The sequence below is a fragment of the Onychostoma macrolepis genome, chromosome 15 (genome assembly GCF_012432095.1).
Source record: "Onychostoma macrolepis isolate SWU-2019 chromosome 15, ASM1243209v1, whole genome shotgun sequence".
Taxonomy (NCBI): domain Eukaryota; kingdom Metazoa; phylum Chordata; class Actinopteri; order Cypriniformes; family Cyprinidae; genus Onychostoma; species Onychostoma macrolepis.
This window is the reverse complement of record NC_081169.1, coordinates 15,492,144-15,513,722: the sequence shown is the minus strand read 5'-3', so window position 1 is coordinate 15,513,722 and position 21,579 is coordinate 15,492,144. Positions and strand designations below refer to the sequence as shown.

The 21,579-nt window shown below is 36.1% G+C and overlaps 1 protein-coding gene across 10 annotated transcripts in view; it reads right to left on the bottom strand.

The window, feature by feature from the left end:
• Positions 1–21,579, bottom strand: part of grik4 (glutamate receptor, ionotropic, kainate 4) — a 371,474-nt gene that overhangs the window by 230,270 nt on the left and 119,625 nt on the right. The window contains exon 5 of one of the 10 annotated variants that reach the window (XM_058744471.1): positions 18,882–18,950. The exons of the other annotated variants lie outside the window; for them this stretch is intronic. The gene's annotated coding sequence lies outside the window, so the exon portion shown is untranslated. The remainder of the gene's footprint in view (positions 1–18,881; positions 18,951–21,579) is intronic. 10 annotated transcript variants of the gene reach the window in all.

The window sequence follows — 21,579 nt, the reverse complement described above, 5'->3', positions numbered from 1 at the left end:
CAAAACAAAACCACTCATTCATCACTGAGACCTGTTCGAAAGCAATCATTGTGGCCGTAGCGATTCCACGGCAGGTGGAAGGAGGAAAAGTGTGCTCTCTGCAAAGCACTTAGCCAACTGTAGCCATCATCACTGCGGCATGAAACTCACTCAGTGTGTGGGTATTCAGATCAAACCTTCTGGAAATACCAGCCATGGAAATGAGTCAGCATTGGAATTCTCTCCTCAAAACCATTAAAAATCTGCCAGAGAAAAACCTGAAGCAGTGTTCATTCTGACCTAGAACCCTAGTGAATGACTAGAGGTGGTTGTGGTTTGAGCTCTTCAAAAAACAATGAAATAAATAAATAAAAACAGATAGATAGATAGATAAATAAATAAATAACAAAACAACAAAAAATCTGTCACTGGCAAAACATCTACACAACACAATATTGGAGATATCATGTATTGCTGTAAGCAAGCAAGCAAGCAAGCAAATGAACACAAAACATGTGTACTGTAAAAGCAGAGATGTGCCTTTCTTACAATAAACAAACAAAACAACACATAATCTGTCACTGGCAAAACATCTACTATAATAAATAATAGAGATACAATAAATAATAGAGATATGTGTAACAAACAAACAAGCAAACAATAAATACAATTACAAACAAATAAATAGAAAATCTAAACATCTACTACACTAATGAAAAGCAGAAATATTATTTATATTATTAGTAATGATGTATTATAATTATATATTGTAAATATATACAATCACAAACAAATAAATACAAAATGTATCACTGTTAAAACATCTACATAATTAGATTGTATAGATATGTATCTATAAACAAAAAGATAGATAGACAGACAGACAAATAAATAAATCTATCCCTGTTAAAACATTTACTACACTGTAATGAAATAGCAGAAATACTTTCTTTTCAATAAATAAATAAGAGCACACTGAATTATTTACTGGTAACACCCACTCTACTATAGCTAAATAGTAGAGATATGTGTTCGTTTCAACAAATAAACAAAAGAACACACTACCGCTTTTGAATATCTCAAATCATTACAGATGCTTTACTACACAGAAAGTGCAGAAAGTATAGTTCCAGTTATCTAACAGCAGCTAACAGAGTCATGCTAACCTATCTCAGAAGTACTTACATTCACTCTGCAGATGACGGCTGTCTGTACAAACGAACATTGGAGAAAACTGTGTTAACTTCAATATGATATGGTAATTACAATAAATTCCCTAAACAAAGAAATGAGAGTGAAGAGTGCACTATAACCAGAATGACAGGATGCGAAAATGAGCCAGAGACCCAGCTGCAGGGAAATTGAATTTCACAGGTATTGTTGCTGGAGTTCTGCAAGCCGGCGACGCCGCATACTAATTAAGCAGCAATACTATACAGGAAATGAGCGCGGAGATTAAACATGCTGAGTTTTGTGTTCTTGGTTGTTTCTTTCCTGGTAATCCCCAAATGAGTCCCAATCCTCACATGCAGGGGTCTAACAGGGGTGAAACGTTCAAGGGTTTTAAAGTCACTGTAGGAGCTCTGAACCAAAATAGTGATGACGAAAGACGACTGAAACGCTATACATTTCAATATATTTAATGGCAACAGTAATTACAACGTCATTTTGAACTTAGGTTATTGCAATTTCATTTTGTTTATATGGAAATCATTACAAAGCTTGGTCTTACATAGTTATAACATAGAAGAACTGCAGTTAAATCATCAGCAGTAATGAGATCAGGTCTACAGTGTCAACCTCTACTTCATATTGAAGAATTTTCCAAGTGCAATTTTTTACTGTGTAAATTTCAATACAGCTACAAAACCCATATAAACACTTTAATCTGTGTTCCAAATCAGTGATCCAAATTTAATATGGTTGTACATATTAACCTATTTAATTACTGACCAACTCAGCTGTTGTTTGCTATTCTTGTCAAATACAGATTGAAAGAGATATTTGCCCAATTCTCTCTGTCTACAGTAATTTCTACAGCAATAGAATGTATAAACGGCAATTCAGAGCAGCATTTGATAAAAGACTGGTTTCATGAATACAGTACACCACTACACACTGAAGTTTTTAAGCATTAGATTCATAAATAATTGTTTTTTAATTTGTGAAATATGTTTGTTACTATTTAACATACAATGAAAAAATAGTTTTTAACACATCAAATGTCTGTCTCCTACCTTAAAATGATGACTTTAGCCTGTCAAAGGCCTTGATCTTTTCAACTGTCAAACAATTAAAAGCCAATTTTCACACTATTCAGTTTATTCAATTCAATGTAACAGAACTAGTAAATTAACTGATTTTTATTACTCTCTCTCTTCTCTCTCTCTTCATTACATATATATATATATATATATACACAGGTGCTGGTCATATAATTATAATATCATCAAAAAGTAGATTTATTTCACTAATTCCATTCAAAAAGTTAAACTTGCATATTATATTCATTCATTACACACAGACTGATATATTTCAAATGTTTATTTCTTCTAATTTTGATGATTAGAGCTTACAGCTCATGAAAGTCAAAAATCAGTATCTCAAAATATTAGAATATTACTTAAGACCAATACAAAGAAAGGATTTTTAGAAATCTTGGCCAACTGAAAAGTATGAAAATGAAAAGTATGAGCATGAACAGCACTCAATACTTAGTTGGGGCTCCTTTTGCCTGAATTACTGCAGCAATGCGGCGTGGCATGGAGTCGATCAGTCTGTGGCACTGCTCAGGTGTTATGAGAGCCCAGGTTGCTCTGATAGTGGCCTTCAGCTCATCTGCATTGTTGGGTCTGGTGTCTCTCATCTTCCTCTTGACAATACCCCATAGATTCTCTATGGGGTTCAGGTCAGGCGAGTTTGCTGGTCAATCAAGCACAGTAACACTATGGTGATTGAACCAGCTTTTGGTACCTTTGGCAGTGTGGGCAGGTGCCAAGCCCTGCTGGAAAATGAAATCAGCATCTCCATAAAGCTTGTCAACAGAAGGAAGCATGAAGTGCTCTAAAATTTCCTGGTAGATGGCTGCGTTGACTGTGGACTTCAGAAAACACAGTGGACCAACACCAGTAGATGACATGGCAGCCCAAATCATCACGGACTGTGGAAACTTCACACTGGACTTCAAGCAACATGGATTCTGTGCCTCTCCACTCTTCCTTCAGACTCTGGGACCTTGATTTCCAAATGAAATGTAAAATTTACTTTCATCTGAAAAGAGGACTTTGGACCACTGAGCAACAGTCCAGTTCTTTTTCTCCACAGCCCAGGTAAGATGCTTCTGACGTTGTCTCTGGTTCAGAAGTGGCTTGGTAGCCCTTTTCCTGAAGACGTCTGAGCGTGGCGAATCTTGATGCACTGACTCCAGCCTCAGTTCTCTCCTTGTGAAGCTCTCACAAGTGTTTGAATCGGCTTTGCTTGACTGTATTCTCAAGCTTGCGGTCATCCCAGTTGCTTGTGCACCTTTTCCTACCCAAATTCTTCCTTCCAGTCAACTTTGCATTTAATATGCTTTGATACAGCACTCTGTAAACAGCCACACCTTTCAGTAATGACCCTCTGTGACTTACCCTCTTTGTGGAGGGCGTCAATGTTCATCTTCTGGATCATTGCCAAGTCAGCAGTCTTCTCCATTATTGTGGTTTCAAAGAACAAGAGATACCCAGAATTTATACTGTAGGGATGGTCATTTATTCAAACTCAAATGTAAATATTCTAATATTTTGAGATACTGATTTTTGACTTTCATGAGCTGTAAGCTCTAATCATCAAAATTAAAAGAAATAAACATTTGAAATATATCAGTCTGTGTGTAATGAATGAATATAATATACAACTTTCACTTTTTGAATGGAATTAGTGAAATAAATCAACTTTTTGATGATATTCTAATTATATGACCAGCACCTGCATGTATGTATGTGTATATATATATATATATATCAGTGGGGATTTCTTTAAGACTGCAAGGGAAGCTCGGCTTCCCCTATAATGTCAAAAAATTAATTGTCAAATATGTACTATTGTGTTAACATTTTATTGACTAAAAATGCGTTAGAACACGTTCATCTCGAAGACGAGTTCGTTCAGAATCAGCTACATATAGCAGGTCGATTTCCTTCTTATACATTCCCGTAGCGTCAGTGTATTTCCCTGTTGAAGCCTAGCGTCCATTGACTTCAATGGGGCTGCTTTGAACAGTTTTTTTTACAGCGCTTCGAAACTAGACGGTCATTGGATAAATGCTGCGATTATGTCCCGCCCACGGACACTCAGCGTCTCTGGGGGTGAATGGAGGAGTGGGCTGGCCTGGACTCCGGGCTTCTGCGTGATGATTGGAGGGTCTGTCGAAAGACTGCATCTCCGTTTGATTGACAGCGATTTTGTACTATAAAAAGTCGCTGACGCTGAAGCTATTCGAGCTCAGTCCCATAGCGGCTTTGCACTTGGTTCTTATCAATCATTATATATTTTTTTAATTCATTTATAATGTTGTGTTTTAATATACATGCTGCTAACTCAGAAATTTCAAGATATGCGAGCAAAAAATGCTCCTGACACTTAGGCAATACAACACGAACAAGAGTGCTGTTTTTGTTTCGTTTGTGCTCGAATCCAAATCCGTGTTGGCTTGGGTGAATCACTGATTCACTGAGCCATTCATAAAAACAGTCATTTGATTTGCTCCTGAAGGATTCACCCATTTTGAAAGAATCATTTGAATGACTCAGTGATTCAAACACGAACGTATGCCACCTGCTGGCCGTTTTTAAGTTTCCGTCTAAAAGTAGGCATATTACATTATTTTCCAACATATTTCTATATTCAGAATTTAGTATTTAAAACATTAATCTCATAACATTATTTATGCAATTATAAATACAGTCTAAATGAATAAATGTCACTTCATGCAGCTTCTGTGCAGTGCTAAGATGAGTTTTGTTTAGATCATTTCATGGATAACAATAGCCAGTCATTCATTCACATTAAATATTCAGAGAATAAAATTGTCTGTTTTCACTTACATCTATTTATTTATTAAATTGATTCATTTTGTAGAATTGAATTATAAATTAACACAATACTGCATGGTATCTTGATACTACAGCTGGTATAGTATCGTAAGACATTTTTATGGTATCGTGACAATTATACACCACATTCCTTGTTTCAGTTGAACCTAATTCCCACATTTCCTCCATCGAGTTTAATATCTTTTTTTTTAGATTGTTTGTTCATTCATTCATTCATTCATTCATACATACAGTAGGGTAGGCTAGCGTCACTGGAAAAGACACCTAGTTGGTACGACAGGGTCACAGAGCATTTTCTTGAAAAGGAACATAGGGCAGAATTTACGTATAAATAAATGGACAATTTTTATGATGTACAGTAGGCCGAAACTGAGCTTCCCCTCTTTGAAAGACCAGCAGCCGCCACTGATATATATACATACAGGTGCATCTCAATAAATTAGAACGTTGTGGAAAAGTTCATTTATTTCAGTAATTCAACTCAAATTGTTAAACTAGTGTATTAAATAAATTAAATGCACACAAACGGAAGTAGTTTAAGTCTTTGGTTCTTTTAATTGTGATGATTTTGGCTCACATTTAACAAAAATCCACCAATTCACTATCTCAACAAATTAGAATACTTCATAAGACCAATAAAAAAAAAAAACATTTTTAGTGAATTGTTGGCCTTCTGGAAAGTATGTTCATACTGTGTATGTACTCAATACTTGGTAGGGGCTCCTTTTGCTTTAATTACTGCCTCAATCCGGCGTGGCATGGAGGTGATCAGTTTGTGGCACTGCTGAGGTGGTATGGAAGCCCAGGTTTCTTTGACAGTGGCCTTCAGCTCATCTGCATTTTTTGGTCTCTTGTTTCTCATTTTCCTCTTGACAATAACCCATGGATTCTCTACGGGGTTCAGGTCTGGTGAGTTTTCTGGCCAGTCAAGCACACCAACACCATGGTCATTTAACCAACTTTTGGTGCTTTTGGCAGTGTGGGCAGGTGCCAAATCCTGCTGGATAATGAAATCAGCATCTTTAAAAAGCTGGTCAGCAGAAGGAAGCATGAAGTGCTCCAAAATTTCTTGGTAAACGGGTGCAGTGACTTTGGTTTTCAAAAAACACAATGGACCAACACCAGCAGATGACATTGCACCCCAAATCATCACAGACTGTGGAAACTTAACACTGGACTTCAAGCAACTTGGGCTATGAGCTTCTCCACCCTTCCTCCAGACTCTAGGACCTTGGTTTCCAAATGAAATATAAAACTTGCTCTCATCTTAAAAGACGACTTTGGACCACTGGGCAACAGTCCAGTTCTTCTTCTCCTTAACCCAGGTAAGACGCCTCTCTGACGTTGTCTGTGGTTCAGGAGTGGCTTAACAAGAGGAATACGACAACTGTAGCCAAATTTCTTGACACGTCTGTGTGTGGTGGCTCTTGATGCCTTGACCCCAGCCTCAGTCCATTCCTTGTGAAGTTCACCCAAATTCTTGAATCGATTTTGCTTGACAATTCTCATAAGGCTGCGGTTCTCTCGGTTGGTTGTGCATCTTTTTCTTCCACATTTTTTCCTTTCACTCAACTTTCTGTTAACATGCTTGGATACAGCACTCTGTGAACAGCCAGCTTCTTTGGCAATGAATGTTTGTGGCTTACCCTCCTTGTGAAGGGTGCCAATGATTGTCTTCTGGACAACTGTCAGCTCAGCAGTCTTCTCCATGATTGTGTAGCCTAGTGAACCAAACTGAGTGATCATTTTGAAGGCTCAGGAAAACTTTGCAGGTGTTTTGAGTTGATTAGCTGATTGGCATGTCACCATATTCTAATTAGTTGAGATAGTGAATTGGTGGGTTTTTGTTAAATGTGAGCCAAAATCATCACAATTAAAAGAACCAAAGACTTAAACTACTTCCGTTTGTGTGGATTTAATTTATTTAATACACTAGTTTAACAATTTGAGTTGAATTACTGAAATAAATTAACTTTTCCACAACATTCTAATTTATTGAGATGCACCTGTATATATATAATAGTGCTGTCAGTCGATTAATTTTTTTAAAATCGCGATTAATCACATAATTGTCATGAGTTAACTTGTGATTAATCGCAACTTAATCATACATTTTTATTTGTTCTAAATGTACCTTAAATGAATACTTTTCAAATTTTTAATACTCTAATCAACATGGGCATGGACAAATATGGATGCTTTATGCAAATGTATGTTTATTATTATTGAAACCATAGTCAACAGAGCATGAAGACTAGACATGTTTCAAAGGTCATAGATGTTTTTCAAAGAACTAATTCATGTCTATTAGATACATGAAAAAAGAAATTCCAGGTTTCCATTGTCACATCTACGCTGGAGCAAGGAGAACGCAGGAGTCGAGGAGCACAATCAAACCTTCTTTTAATGATGCACAAACACGCGGAAACATGGAGCACGGGGGAAAGACAAACAATACCGGACATCAGACACAGGGAAACCCTAGGCTTAAGAACACTGGAAATCAATCAAGGAGAACAGAAACAGGTGGGGAGTAATTAAACACAGAGGCAGACAAATGAACTAATAACGAAGACAGGAACAGGAAGGACCAAATATGGGCATGGGGAACAAGACACACGTGACACCCATTACTTCTCTTTCTTTGCACTGAGCAATTTACTTACACAAACCTGTTTACATTTTCGCAAGACAGGGCAGCTCACTTCTTCAGAAAATGCAAAATGTACATTTATTATCTATTATTCATTTGCCTCTCTGTGCCGGGCTAGGCCACAGGTCAAACAGAAAATGCACGCTGCGTTAATTGCGCGTTAATAAAATTTGTACCGTTAAAATGAATTTGCGTTAACACATTATTAACGCATTAACTTTGACAGCACTAATATATGTGACCCTGGACCACAAAACCAGTCTTAAGTGTCAATTTTTCAAAATTGAGATTGATACATCATCTGAAATCTGGAATCTGAGGGTGCAAAAAAATCGAAATATTGAGAAAATCGCCTTTAAAGTTGTCCAAATTAAGTTCTTAGCAATGCATATTACTAAGAAGTTTCAGAAGTTTTGATATATTTATGGTAAGAAATTTACAAAATATCTTCATGGAACATGATCTTTACTTAACATCCTAATGATTTTTGGCATAAAAGAAAAATCGATAATTTTGACCCATACAATGTATTTTTGGCTATTGCTACAAATATACCCCAGCGACTTAAGACTGGTTTTGTGGTCCAGGGTCACATATACTGTATATAACATTTGAATAAATAAATATTTAAATATTATTTACTACCGTTCAGACATTTTGGGTCAGATTTATTAATGTTATTAAGATTTATTAATTAATAAGATTTATTAATGTTTCAGAAAGAAGTCTCTTTTGCTCATCAAGGTAACATTTATTTGAACAAAAATACAATAAAAAACAAGATTATTGTGAAATATTATTACTATTTCAAATAAATGTTTTTTCTTTCAATATATAATTTATTCCTGTGATAGAAAAGCTGAATTCTACAGGATTATTTGATAAATACAAAGTTTGAAAAAACTGCATTTTTATTGAATAGAAATCATTTATACATATCTATGTCACTTAATCAATTTAATGTGTTCTTCATTAAAAGAAGGATTAAAAAAATCTTACTGACTCAGTAGTGAGTCAGAACAGTAGTGTATGCAAAAATATATATTTAAAAAATATTTAGCACATTTTTTTTTTATAGAAACTACTGTATGCTTTCAGATTTCACAAATAAGAGTAATATCATCCACCATCGAAATTGGGTTTCACTTCTTTTTTTATGTTTATTTATTTTTTTTTTTGGCACACACTGTGCACAGTGGTGAGAGAAAAAGAAAAGTGTCTTTATTTACAGCTGCAGCAAAGCACAATGCCATTAAATCAGTTTATGAGCAGTGGCTATGAATAAAGACAATCTTGTGCTCGACCGTCAATTTACACTTGTGAAAATCTAATCTAAACTCTATATAACCATGCTGTCATAACATACAGGCTCTTACATCATTGTTCACTTTCCTCATAACAGCGTAGCTAAAGGTAGTTGAAGAACAGGAACGGGTTAAACCTCCTGCTCCTCTGAGACCCCGCCACCACTTCAGAGAACTGCCACCCACTTCAGGGAATGTAGAGGAGTGTGATAGATTGCAATCCCTCTCCACCATAACTCCTCCAGTGCTGTTTTACTTCAAATTTGAGGAGATTTTCTACAGCACTCTCCTTTCTTTATCTTGTTTTTACTGCTTTGAAAATGTATTAGCAGCACAGCCGGAGAATTTACATGAAATTCAAGCAGGTGATGTTGAACTTTTAATGATTGCTCATCAAAGGTTAACAGTGAACAAGCGCAACTTTTCTGAAATGAATATAGAAATGAATAACCAAGTCTCTTAGATACAGTTATGGCCAAAAATAATGGCACACTTGGTAAATATGATCAAAGGCGGCTGTGAAAATTAATCTGCATTGTTAATCCTTTTGATCTTTCATTTAAAAAAAAAATCACAAAAATCTAACCTTTCATTGGATAATAAGAATTTAAAATGGGGGGAAATATCATTATGAAATAAATGTTTTTCTCTAATACATATTGGCCACAATTAACGGCACCCTTTTATTCCATACTTTTTGAAACCTCCATTTGCCAGTTTAACAGCTCTAAATTTTGTCCTATAATGCCTGATGAGGATAGAAAACACCTGACAAGAGATCAGAGACCATTCCTTCATCCAGAATCACTCCAGACCCTTTAGATTCCCAGCTCCATGTTGGTGCTTCCTCTCTTCAGTTCAACACTCATTTTCTACAGGGTTCAGGTCAGAGGACTGGAATGGCCAGCAGAAGCTTGGTTTTGTGCTTAGTGACCCATTTTTGTGTTGTTTTTGAGGTTTGTGTTTGGACTATTGTACGGTTGGAAGATCCAAACATGACCCATTATAAGATTTCTAACAGAGTCTGTCACTTATTGATTTTTTATCTGTTGGTATTTGATAGAATCCATGATGCCATGTGTCTAAACAAGATGTCCAGGACCTCCAGCAGAAATATAGGCCCACAACATCAAAAATACAGCAGTATATTTCATTGTACACATGGGGTACTTTTTATCCGTGTTCACCAAAACCATATTGAGTGTTAAAACTCATTTTTTAGTTTCATCTGACCATAGAAGCCAGTCCCATTTGAAGTTCCAGTCGTGTCTGATAACTGAATATGCTGGAGTTTGTTTTTGGATGAGCGAGGAGAATTTTTCTAGAAACCCTCCCAAACAACATGTGGTGATGTAGGTGCTGTTTGACAATTTGTTTTTAAGGTTTTCTGACCCGAGACTCAAGTATTTTCTGCAATTCTCCAGCTGTGGTCCTTGTAGAGTCTTTAGCTGCTCAAACTCTTCTTCTCACCGTGCATTAGGACGATATAGACACACGTCCTCTTCCAGGCAGTTTCGTAACATTTTCTGTTGATCGGAAATTCTTAATTATTGCCCTGATGGTGGAAATGGGAATTTTCACTGCTCTAGCGCTTTTCTTCAAGCCACTTCAATAATTTGTGAAGCTCAATTATATTTTGCTGCACATCAGAAATATATTCTTTGGTTTTTCTCATTGCGATGGATGATTAAAGGAATTTGGGCTTTGTTTTCCCTCCTATTTATATTTCTGTGAAACAGGAAGCCATGGCTGGATCATTTCATGTTCATAATCACCCTGGAGTTCTCAAAATTGTGAATATGAATGGGAATATACTTCAGAGATATTTTACTCTTAAGAATGTCTAGGGGTGCCAATAATTGTGTCCAACTTGTATTTGAGAAAAACATTTATTTCATAATGATATTTCCCCCCATTTTAAATTATTATTATCCAATGAAAGGTTAGATTTTTGTGAATTTTTTTAATAAAAGATCAAAAGGATTAACAATGCAGATTAATTTTCACAGCCATCTTTGATCATATTTACCAAGGGTGCCGATATTTTGGCCATGACTGTATCTGCAAGCATCACAGCAGGAAAAACACTGAACTGGGGATACACCTGTATTGATATCGATAAGCCAAAAAAAAGTCATTTTATAGCCAATAACTGCTACATTCTGGAGAATAGACAACATTAAAAACTAAAATCATTCATTTTTTGAAGCTACAAGTGAATTTAGGCATCACAACCTTATAATGTACAGTATGAAAAATGGATATTCATTATGAGATTTGCTAAAATTATATTTAACTGTACTATAAAATTAACATTGTGAGCATTAGATGACAACAAAGATGATTTATAATAAAATATAAAAACAGAGTAAATGAGCATGTAGAATTAAACATAAATGTATATTGAGATACTAATATAGTCTTATTGGTCACGCTTTATATTAGGTGGCCTTACCTACTATGTACTTACATACAAAAATAAGTACACTGTACATAGTAGTTAAGGCCACCTAATATAAAGTGGGACTGTCTTATTTAATATTTTGAATTAGTTTTTATTTTTGTATTTTCCATTTTCATTTTAGTCAAATTAGTGGCAATTTTTCCTTCAAATTGTTAATAAATCAGTAATTGAGTTGTTTTGTCATTTTTACTAGTTATTGCTTTTAATGTGTCTGTATAGTTTTTATTAATTTTTATTTTAGTTTTAATTATTTTAGTACATAAAATTAAACAAAATAGTATTGATAAATTGCAACTAGCCAAATTTATTTATTTTTCAGTTAACATTTAAAAGTAACAAAAAAAATTTACTTTTATGGTTCATTTATTTATTTTATGGTTTTAGTTTTAATTTAAGTTTTGATTTAATAACCCTGATTTTAATTGATATATAACTAATATCAACTGATAAATTCTAATAAAACTTCAATAAACAACACAGTACCGAAAATATTGTGCATCCCTAGTATCCATACACACTTTATTAAATAATATGCTCATGTTACAAGCAAATATCAACATTATGGCAATTAATGTTTGTTATTTTAAAAACATCTACAGCACTAAAATAGTCTAGTAGCAGTGAATAGCATACTGTCAGTGTGAATGAATTCAGAAAAACTGTTCAAGGTGTTCAGTATCACATTTGTTACCTTATTCATTTTTTTCTTTTTTGATGAAAGCACAGTTGAAATGAAACACATTCACTTTTATGCTGACTGAAAGCACAACCCAGTTTTAAATCTACATAATTTAGACACTTCTCATTTAAGTGTCAAGAGTTCTTAAGCGTCTTTACTGTAAGTGTGTTTTTAAAATCGGTAAGTTGTCAGAATGTAGCCCTGGGTTTAACACTGCTGAAGCTCATGAAAACTGATTGTACTGAATTTAAATGAGGGTTTTCAGCTCCGACTGCGGCAAGAACGCACATGAGAAACAGCCCAGGCAGATGTCAGTCATTCCACATCAGATCCAACAGGTGCAGCTCGGACCAAAACACTACCTTCATTTAATAAAAGAAAGAAAATTTATTCAGAGGGCACAAAGGTGAAAACATGTGATTAGGAGGGACTTTGTTGCTTGGTACCAGAGGAAAAAGAGCAAAGGAACATAATTGGAATGTAAATTGGGTGTTTAAGCAGTCAGAAAACGTGAATAAAACAAAGAAAGTCTGTCGACGGGAATGTAAAGCATTTAAATGGGCTTAAGAAATGTCCTAAACCGCCCTGACTGAAGCTCTACCAGCTTCACATCACACATCTCTGATGCATATTTCAGTGCTGAAATACCTCAAGCAAAAGTGGCCGAGACTTAAAATGTAAATTCAAGTGATGCTATTTTTGTGCGTTCGGCCAAAAACACAGAGGAGATTTCTACATGGCTGGTCTGGCTGAATGCATGAAAGAGACAGAAAGCAGAGCAGAACTGATCCCACCTAACTGCGCTGTTGTGTCTCCGCTTTGCTGAATGCCGGCTTACGTTTGGAGCTCAGCTAGAGTTCATGGCTATTGCATGGCGATTATGCAGGGTTATAGTTCTCCTCTTGCTGCAGGAAAGAATGAAGGGCTTGCAAACTGCTGAACTTCGCCGCTCTTCAGAGGTTTGTTTCTCTTGTCGGCAGATGGCTCAGACTGAAGATGCCAGCGCGCTGTGCAGACACAGAGTTGCCAGAGGGCTGGTGTCGAGGTTAGAGTTCAGATGCCTTCAGGCAGGAACCGTGGTTTCACAAGGAAGGTGAGATGTGAGGTTTGAGGACATCAGATGGAAACAGAGACGACTAGGTCTTCTGGGGGAATGATATGTGAATGTTGAATGACGCTGAATTTTTTAAACACAAAGCTAGTCAGTGTGTTGCCTGAAAGCAGTGTAGGTAAGATGTGAGAACACATTTTAGCTTAGAGACACAACCATAGCAAAGGGGTCCCAGGAGTCTTCTACCAAAAATAATAAAAGAGTTTATTTAAAAATAAACAAAAAAGAATCTAATAAAGACTGTAAAAAATATGTATATACACAAAACAGTAGTATATACCTGTATAATAATGTAGTGCATATATAATAATAATAATAATAATAATAATAATAATAATATAAAAACACCTATAATAAAACTAAAAAAATAGCATTTTTATTTATGTATTTATTATATAAATATTAAATGTACATTAAGATTCTAAACTTCTTTTAGCCTCATAAATCTTTTTTTATTTTAACTAGATGTACTAAAATAACTAAAACTAAAAACAAAATTAATAAAAACTATATAGACACACACACACACACACACACACACACACACACACACACACAGAGTATATATATATTTTTCACTCTTTGTTATATTGCAGCCATTTGCTAAAATCATTTAAGTTCATTTTTTTTCCTCATTAATGTACACACAGCACCCCATATTAACAGAAAAACACAGAATTTTGACATTTTGCAGATTTATTAAAAAGAAAAACTGAAATATCACATGGTCCTAAGTATTCAGACCCTTTGCTCAGTATTTAGTAGAAGCACCCTTTGATCTAATACAGCCATGAGTCTTTTGGGAAAGATGCAACAAGTTTTTCACACCTGGATTTGGGGATCCTCTGCCATTCCTCCTTGCAGATCCTCTCCAGTTCTGTCAGGTTGGATGGTAAACGTTGGTGGACAGCCATTTTAGGTCTCTCCAGAGATGCTCAATTGGGTTTAAGTCAGGGCTCTGGCTGGGCCATTCAAGAACAGTCACGGAGTTGTTGTGAAGCCACTCCTTCGTTATTTTAGCTGTGTGCTTAGGGTCATTGTCTTGTTGGAAGGTAAACCTTGCCCAGTCTGAGGTCCTGAGCACTCTGGAGAAGGTTGTCGTCCAGGATATCCCTGTACTTGGCCGCATTCATCTTTCCCTCGATTGCAACCAGTCGTCCTGTCCCTGCAGCTGAAAACACCCCACAGCATGATGCTGCCACCACCATGCTTCACTGTTGGGACTGTATTGGACAGGTGATGAGCAGTGCCTGGTTTTCTCCACACATACCGCTTAGAATTAAGGCCAAAAAGTTCTATCTTGGTCTCATCAGACCAGAGAATCTTATTCAGGTGTTTTTTAGCAAACTCCATGCGGGCTTTCATGTGTCTTGCACTGAGGAGAGGCTTCCGTCGGACCACTCTGCCATAAAGCCCCGACTGGTGGAGGGCTGCAGTGATGGTTGACTTTCTGCAACTTTCTCCCATCTCCCGACTGCATCTCTGGAGCTCAGCCACAGTGATCTTTGGGTTCTTCTTTACCTCTCTCACCAAGGCTCTTCTCCCCCGATAGCTCAGTTTGGCCGGACGGCCAGCTCTAGGAAGGGTTCTGGTCGTCCCAAACGTCTTCCATTTAAGGATTATGGAGGCCACTGTGCTCTTAGGAACCTTAAGTGCAGCAGAAATGTTTTTGTAACCTTGGCCAGATCTGTGCCTTGCCACAATTCTGTCTCTGAGCTCTTCAGGCAGTTCCTTTGACCTCATGATTCTCATTTGCTCTGACATGCACTGTGAGCTGTAAGGTCTTCTATAGACAGGTGTGTGGCTTTCCTAATCAAGTCCAATCAGTATAATCAAACACAGCTGGACTCAAATGAAGGTGTAGAACCATCTCAAGGATGATCAGAAGAAATGGACAGCACCTGAGTTAAATATATGAGTGTCACAGCAAAGGGTCTGAATACTTAGGACCATGTGATATTTCAGTTTTTCTTTTTTAATAAATCTGCAAACATGTCAACAATTCTGTGTTTTTCTGTCAATATGGGGTGCTGTGTGTACATTAATGAGGAAAAAAATGAACAAATGATTTTAGCAAATGGCTGCAATATAACAAAGAGTGAAAAATTTAAGGGGGTCTGAATACTTTCCATACCCACTGTATGTATAATATATATATATATATATATATACACATACACACACACACACACACACAATTTAAAATTTACAAAATACAAATCAAATTTACTAAAAAATATTTAATTAAATTAGTTACAATTAAAATTAAAATTACAATAAAAATTTAATTAAATTAAAAAAATGATTCAATATAATAATAAAATCCATAATAGTATTTCAATGATACAAAAAGAACACTTATTCCTGTGATGGCAAAGCTGTATTTTGCAGTCTTCAGTGTCACATGATCCTTCAGAAATAATTGTAATATGCTAAATTGGAGCTCAATAAATTTTTTGTTTTAAATCAACATTTAAAACAGTTGTGCTTGTTCTAAATCGAAAGTTCTAAAGTACAGCATTTATTTGAAATAGACATCTTTTGTAAAATGATGAATGTGTATACAATGTGTATAAAAATAAATAAATCAATAAATAATTAAAAGAACATACTGACCTTGAACGGTCATGTACAATATATGTTATGCAAGTATAATACTTCAAGCAGATGATTGTCAGAAAACTTATTAATCAATCTCTGGGAAATTAAGGTTTTCCTCTGCTACAGCCCATTGATCTTACACCAGGGCATCATCCTCAGCCTTCAGGCCTGCCACTTTAAACCCCGGTTCCTCAGCATGCACAGACAGGGCTTGGGAAGAACAGCTGGGCCCATCAACTCCCCACCGACAGAACTCCATCAACTCCACTCCTTTGTGCCTTAGCAACCTAACCGGCAAATTGCCCCATAAATTTCCATCCAAGCTTTCGACATGCACAATTCCCCATTCTGCCGGACATATTGTTGGCTTGTGGTACAAACAGATGAGCGCTGAAGGCCTAAACAGGAAGTTTATGGGTGTAAGAACAACAATGGCTGTAGCATAAGCACGCTAGCCAGAGGGAAATCAAATGCTGACAGGGTTTAAGTGCTGCCGGTGCACACAGGAACAACCTCGTTTGTAAGCGAGAAAGTGATGATCGCGCACTCATTCTTCACTGTAAATTACACCTCATGCTCTTCCTCCAGCATGCAAATGATCCTAAAACACGATAAGTCTAGTTCGACTGAGCCGATCTCGTCCGTGTGTTATAGACAGGTGAGAGTGAGAATGAATTGACCTCTTGTCTTCACTAAGCACAGCTCCTTATGTTTCACTTGCCATGTAAATCAATCCATCATTTTCTTGGTAATTGTTAACTCACCAGAGAGCCACAGGAGAACATCTGTTTCACTATATTAACGCTAAAGATCCACATATGACAGAGATTGAAGACATAATGGAGCCCTGAAACATGCCTAGCATGAAAAACCCTGCTGAAAAAGACATCTTAAACTAGCCTAAAGGCCTTTCCACACTGAGCGCGATGCGAAAAAGTGAGGCGAATCGCAAACGAATGGTGATTTCACACCAAGCGCGAAACGAATGTTCGCCTTCTGCTAATTCACGCCTGCACGCTAGGTGGTGCCGTCCAGCAATGCATTTTTCCTCATATATCTCGTATAGGGATTTAACATCTAAATTAAGATAAACAAAGTTTGGTTCTACACCAGAAACACAAGCTTTAGGCCTTAAGGTGGTATTATGGTCTTAGCTGGTTTATGGTGATCTCCTATAGGTGCCTTTTAGTCAGCTGGTCTTCCAGCCTGAAGTGTTCCAAAGCTCCTCTCTAATCAACAAACAAGACCAGGCTAGGAGATCAGAAGACTATTGTAGACCAACTTAAGATGGGGTTTTTTCAGCAGGTTAATTTGAAAATCCAGCAGAAAATCAATCAATCAATCAAATCAATCTAAGGTGGTTTTCTGGTTTTAGCTGGTTTATGCTGGTCTTCTAGCATGATGTGTTCCAAAGCTCCTCTCTAATCAACAAACTAGCGTAGACCAGGCTAAGAGACCAGAAGACTAATGTAGACCTATTTAGGATGGATTTTCAGTTTGAAAATCAATAAATCAATCAAAGGTGGTTTTCTGGTTTTAGCTGGTTTATGCTGGTCTTCCAGCCTGACATTTTCAAAGCTCCTCTCAAACTAGACCAGGCTAGAAGACCAGAAGACTATTGTAGACCAATTTAAGATGTTTTTTAAGCAGGTTAGTTCGAAAATCCTGCAGAAAATCAAGCAATTAATCAATCAAAGCTGGTTTTCCAGTTTTAGCTGGTTTATGCTGGTCTTCCAGTCTGACATGTTGCAAAACCCCTCTCAAATCAACAAACTAGACCAGGCTAGAAGACCAGAAGACCAGCATAGGCTAATTTGAGGTGTGTGTTTTTTTTTTTTTAGCTGGTTAGTAAGAAAATCTTGGAAGAAAATTTTTTTAAATCAGTTGATTTTAGGTGGTCTTCCAGCCTGACATGTTCCAAAGCTCCTCTCAAATCAACAAACCAGACTAGCCTAGTTTTCTGCCGGCTAACATTAAAATCCTGCAGGAAAAACACCTTATACCAGTTTAAGGTGGTTTTCTAGTCTTGGCAGGTTCACGCTGGTCTTCCAAACTGAACAAAGCCCATCTCGAATCAACAAACCAGACTAGCCTAACCAAGACAGGAGACCAAAAAACTAGCGTAGACCAATTTAAGATGTTTTTTTTTTTTTTGTAAGCTAACATGAAAATCTTGCAGGAAGAAAAAAACTGCATAAATCAGCCTTAGGTTTCTTCCAAACTGACATGTTTAAAAACCGTCCAAATTTTCTGGGTTTAGATGGTCTATGCAAAAACTCAAACCTCTCTCAAATCAACCAACCAGCCAAGGCTGGTTCAAGCAGTTTTAGTAGAATAACATGAAAACATTGCTGAGAGAAAAGAAAATACTAAAATGGTTTGCTGGTCTCACAACTATTTTACAAAGTGATGATTTCTATGTAAATCATATAAACATGATAATATGATAACATAGAAACATCATAATTAGGTAAATCCCTAAGCACACCCCTAAAATTAACCCTCACTAGGCCAATCATCTTATCATAGGAAAATGTACAAATGAGATTGTACATTTTTGTATTCATGCAAATCAACCACCAATTCGTCGAAATGTTAAATACTTACAAACTGTTATGGGATTGTATTGGACATGTCACATTAACATCCAAAAGCACATGGTTATCAACATGCGTGTGTGTGTGTTCATTCGTGTGTGTGCATTCCTCTTGTCTTTCATTATCACATCACATTACGGTTACACTTGTCAAAGCCACTCCATAATTTTGCTTCATTCAGGTAAAGTGGCTGTTGCTTTTTTTCAACGCTAAAAGCCACCTGGTGAGTTGCAAACCCTCAGTAACAAAACACATGGTCATAATGGCAGAGTTCACATTAGGCCTGATATCAAGGCCCACTCAGCGGACATCTCTCCACAGTGAGGGTCTAAGGACAGCATGTGACTGACTCCTCCAGAGCGCTGCGTTCATATTAAACAGGATTTTACATAAATCATACCTGACAGTGGAAGGCACTTGACCCACCTCCTCCTCTTTAGATGAATTGCTCTGCAGTACTGCAATGTGCCTAGAATAAGTAGGATAACCAAGGACAAGCTGTATTAAAAAGCAATAAGAGATGGCTATAACTGAGATGCCACCAACAGCTGTTGAATGCTGGTGGTGAAGAAGATACAGGACGTACATCACAGTAAGATGCTCTGCACTATATGTTCACCAGGGACTTTGTAGTGTCATATTCCAGCGGTGCATATTAAAACAGGAACTGACTGACAACTGTGAAACAGTTTTCAAACAGGTTTCCTAAACACTCCCCCTGTATGCCATAGTCATGCCATAGAGTGCAACAGTTGGACTCCAGAAGTAAAAATCCTATTCCTTTTCTCCGTAGTGGAATTGATTTTGAACAATAACTTACAAACCTTTTAAGTTAAACCATATTAAACTTGAACAATATATTTTAACACTGACAAAAATAAGAAAAAAGCTTTAAAACTAGGAGGAAAAAACAGAAAAGCCATCTGAAGCAACTGCTACAGATCTTATTAGTAAATCTGGATGGAGGACAGTCTCAGTGTTATAAACGATCTTTTACAAGTTCAGTAAATTATTTTTAACTACTTCCATAAATCTATATTTAACCAGGCACCACACCTCCCTGCATATAAACATGAGGACTGGAACACACATGCGCACTCGTACACAAACATCCCTAATGAATGCAATAAAAACTTTCACAGCTCAGCTGCATGGAAATTCTCCTGATTAAATTCCATTAACTGCAACTTGAGTTTTATCAAATCATAAATCGAAGGCAGGCTGGAGCGGCACGGGAAGCTGGGAGAGACCAAAGCATGCACCCCGTTCCCTCTCTTACACTCTCCTGCTGTCAGTCCAGACATACTGCAAAGCAAACAACAAGCTTACTGATGTGCCAACATCCACAATACAGCTCTGCAGCACACCAGACAGAGGCAGGCCTGCCTGGCTCGCACTGATACAAATCCCAGCATTAATAGATTCTGCTTCTTTTTTTTTTTTAAACAGACAAAGCATTTATTTTGTTTCAATGTTACACTGACAAGTCACATTATAGCAAATGCATCAGGAATGAAACGAGAATGTCTCAAATCTCATTTGGTAAATTTAATTTCTAAAAAGAGTATTACAGACATCACTCTGATTATGCTGCTTTTTACTTGACCTTTTGTTATGCTTCGCCTTAAGGCGCTCAAATCAACACCATTCACGCTGATTTATTGTGCCGTGGGTTTTGTAGCCTATATGGACAGAATCAGATTTGTAAGATTGCCTCCCAAAAGATACCAACACACAAACATGTATTATCACGGATTCATATTAAAATGTCGCATCACTCCCATTTCAACAGTGCTGCAGGCCGCAAAACATGATTCTGTGATATACAATGTGATCCAACAGTCTAAGACCACTAGTGAAAATGCTTCTGTTTTGAATTTTACTAATTTAATACAGTGCTTTTTCAATAAAAACAATAAATAAAAACAATTTGAAACAAAGTTGAATTGAAAAATAGAATATGCTGCCAACATATGCATTTAAAGTTATTTAATTGCAATGCAAGTAACTATTTTAAAAATAAGACTGTAATGTCAATTTACCAGTTCATTTTGACTTGTTCCTCCATTTCATTAAAAAATAAATAATTAAATAAATAAAACATTTTTATACTTGAAATAAAATAAATGATAACTGATATGAAATCAAATATAAAAAAAACCTTCTAATTTCTAAAATAAAAATAAACATGTATAAAAACTATATAGGCATTTTTTTTTAAACACAACAAAATTACTAAAACTTTAATTAAAATTAAAACTGGAAATTAAAAAAAAAAAGAATTCAAAATAATAGCAAACTATAATAGCATAATAGACATTGTTTCAAAATCATAGCTTCAAGATGTAAATAATATGCATGTAAAGTTATATAAAATGTTACACATAAACCCTAAAATCCCAAATCAGCTTTAAAATGATTATTTACACATATCAAATAATACACAAGTTCTAATGTTAGTGCTTTTATACAAAAAAAAAAAAAAAAAAGCTTAGCTAGTTCTGAACACATATATTCAGTAACACTTTACTTGAAGCCTTTATGTATAATGCATTATAAAGGGTTATTAAAGGGTACAATGCACTATAATTATTCATAATTTGCATTGTAATACATTATCTTGTCGTAAATAATTCTAACTGAATTTAAAATGCATAGTGTAACACTGAATTGATACTTTAAGTGTTATAATGTAGGCTACTAACTGTGGTTACAATTATTCATGAGCTTATACGATGCATGGTGTATTACAAGGCTAATGCATTATAAGGCTGTAAATAAAGTTTTACCAAATATTCCTTTGAATGTATTAAAATTATTATTTAAAATAGCCAAAATGTTTAAGAATATTGTGAATATTTTATTGCTTATCATGCCCACTCCATTTCAGATTTATTTCTACATTTAAAACAGTCTTAAAAATCCAGATCTCACTGTACAGTATCTCTGAGTGCAGTGCAGCACAATAATAGCCCAGTAATGAACATTATTGCCTCTGCAAGACGAATATCTCCATTACCAGAAATCATCAGAGCGAACAAGGAAAGAAAGGTAAAGAGAATAAAAGACTCCAAGAGGGAGTGAGAGAATGAAACACT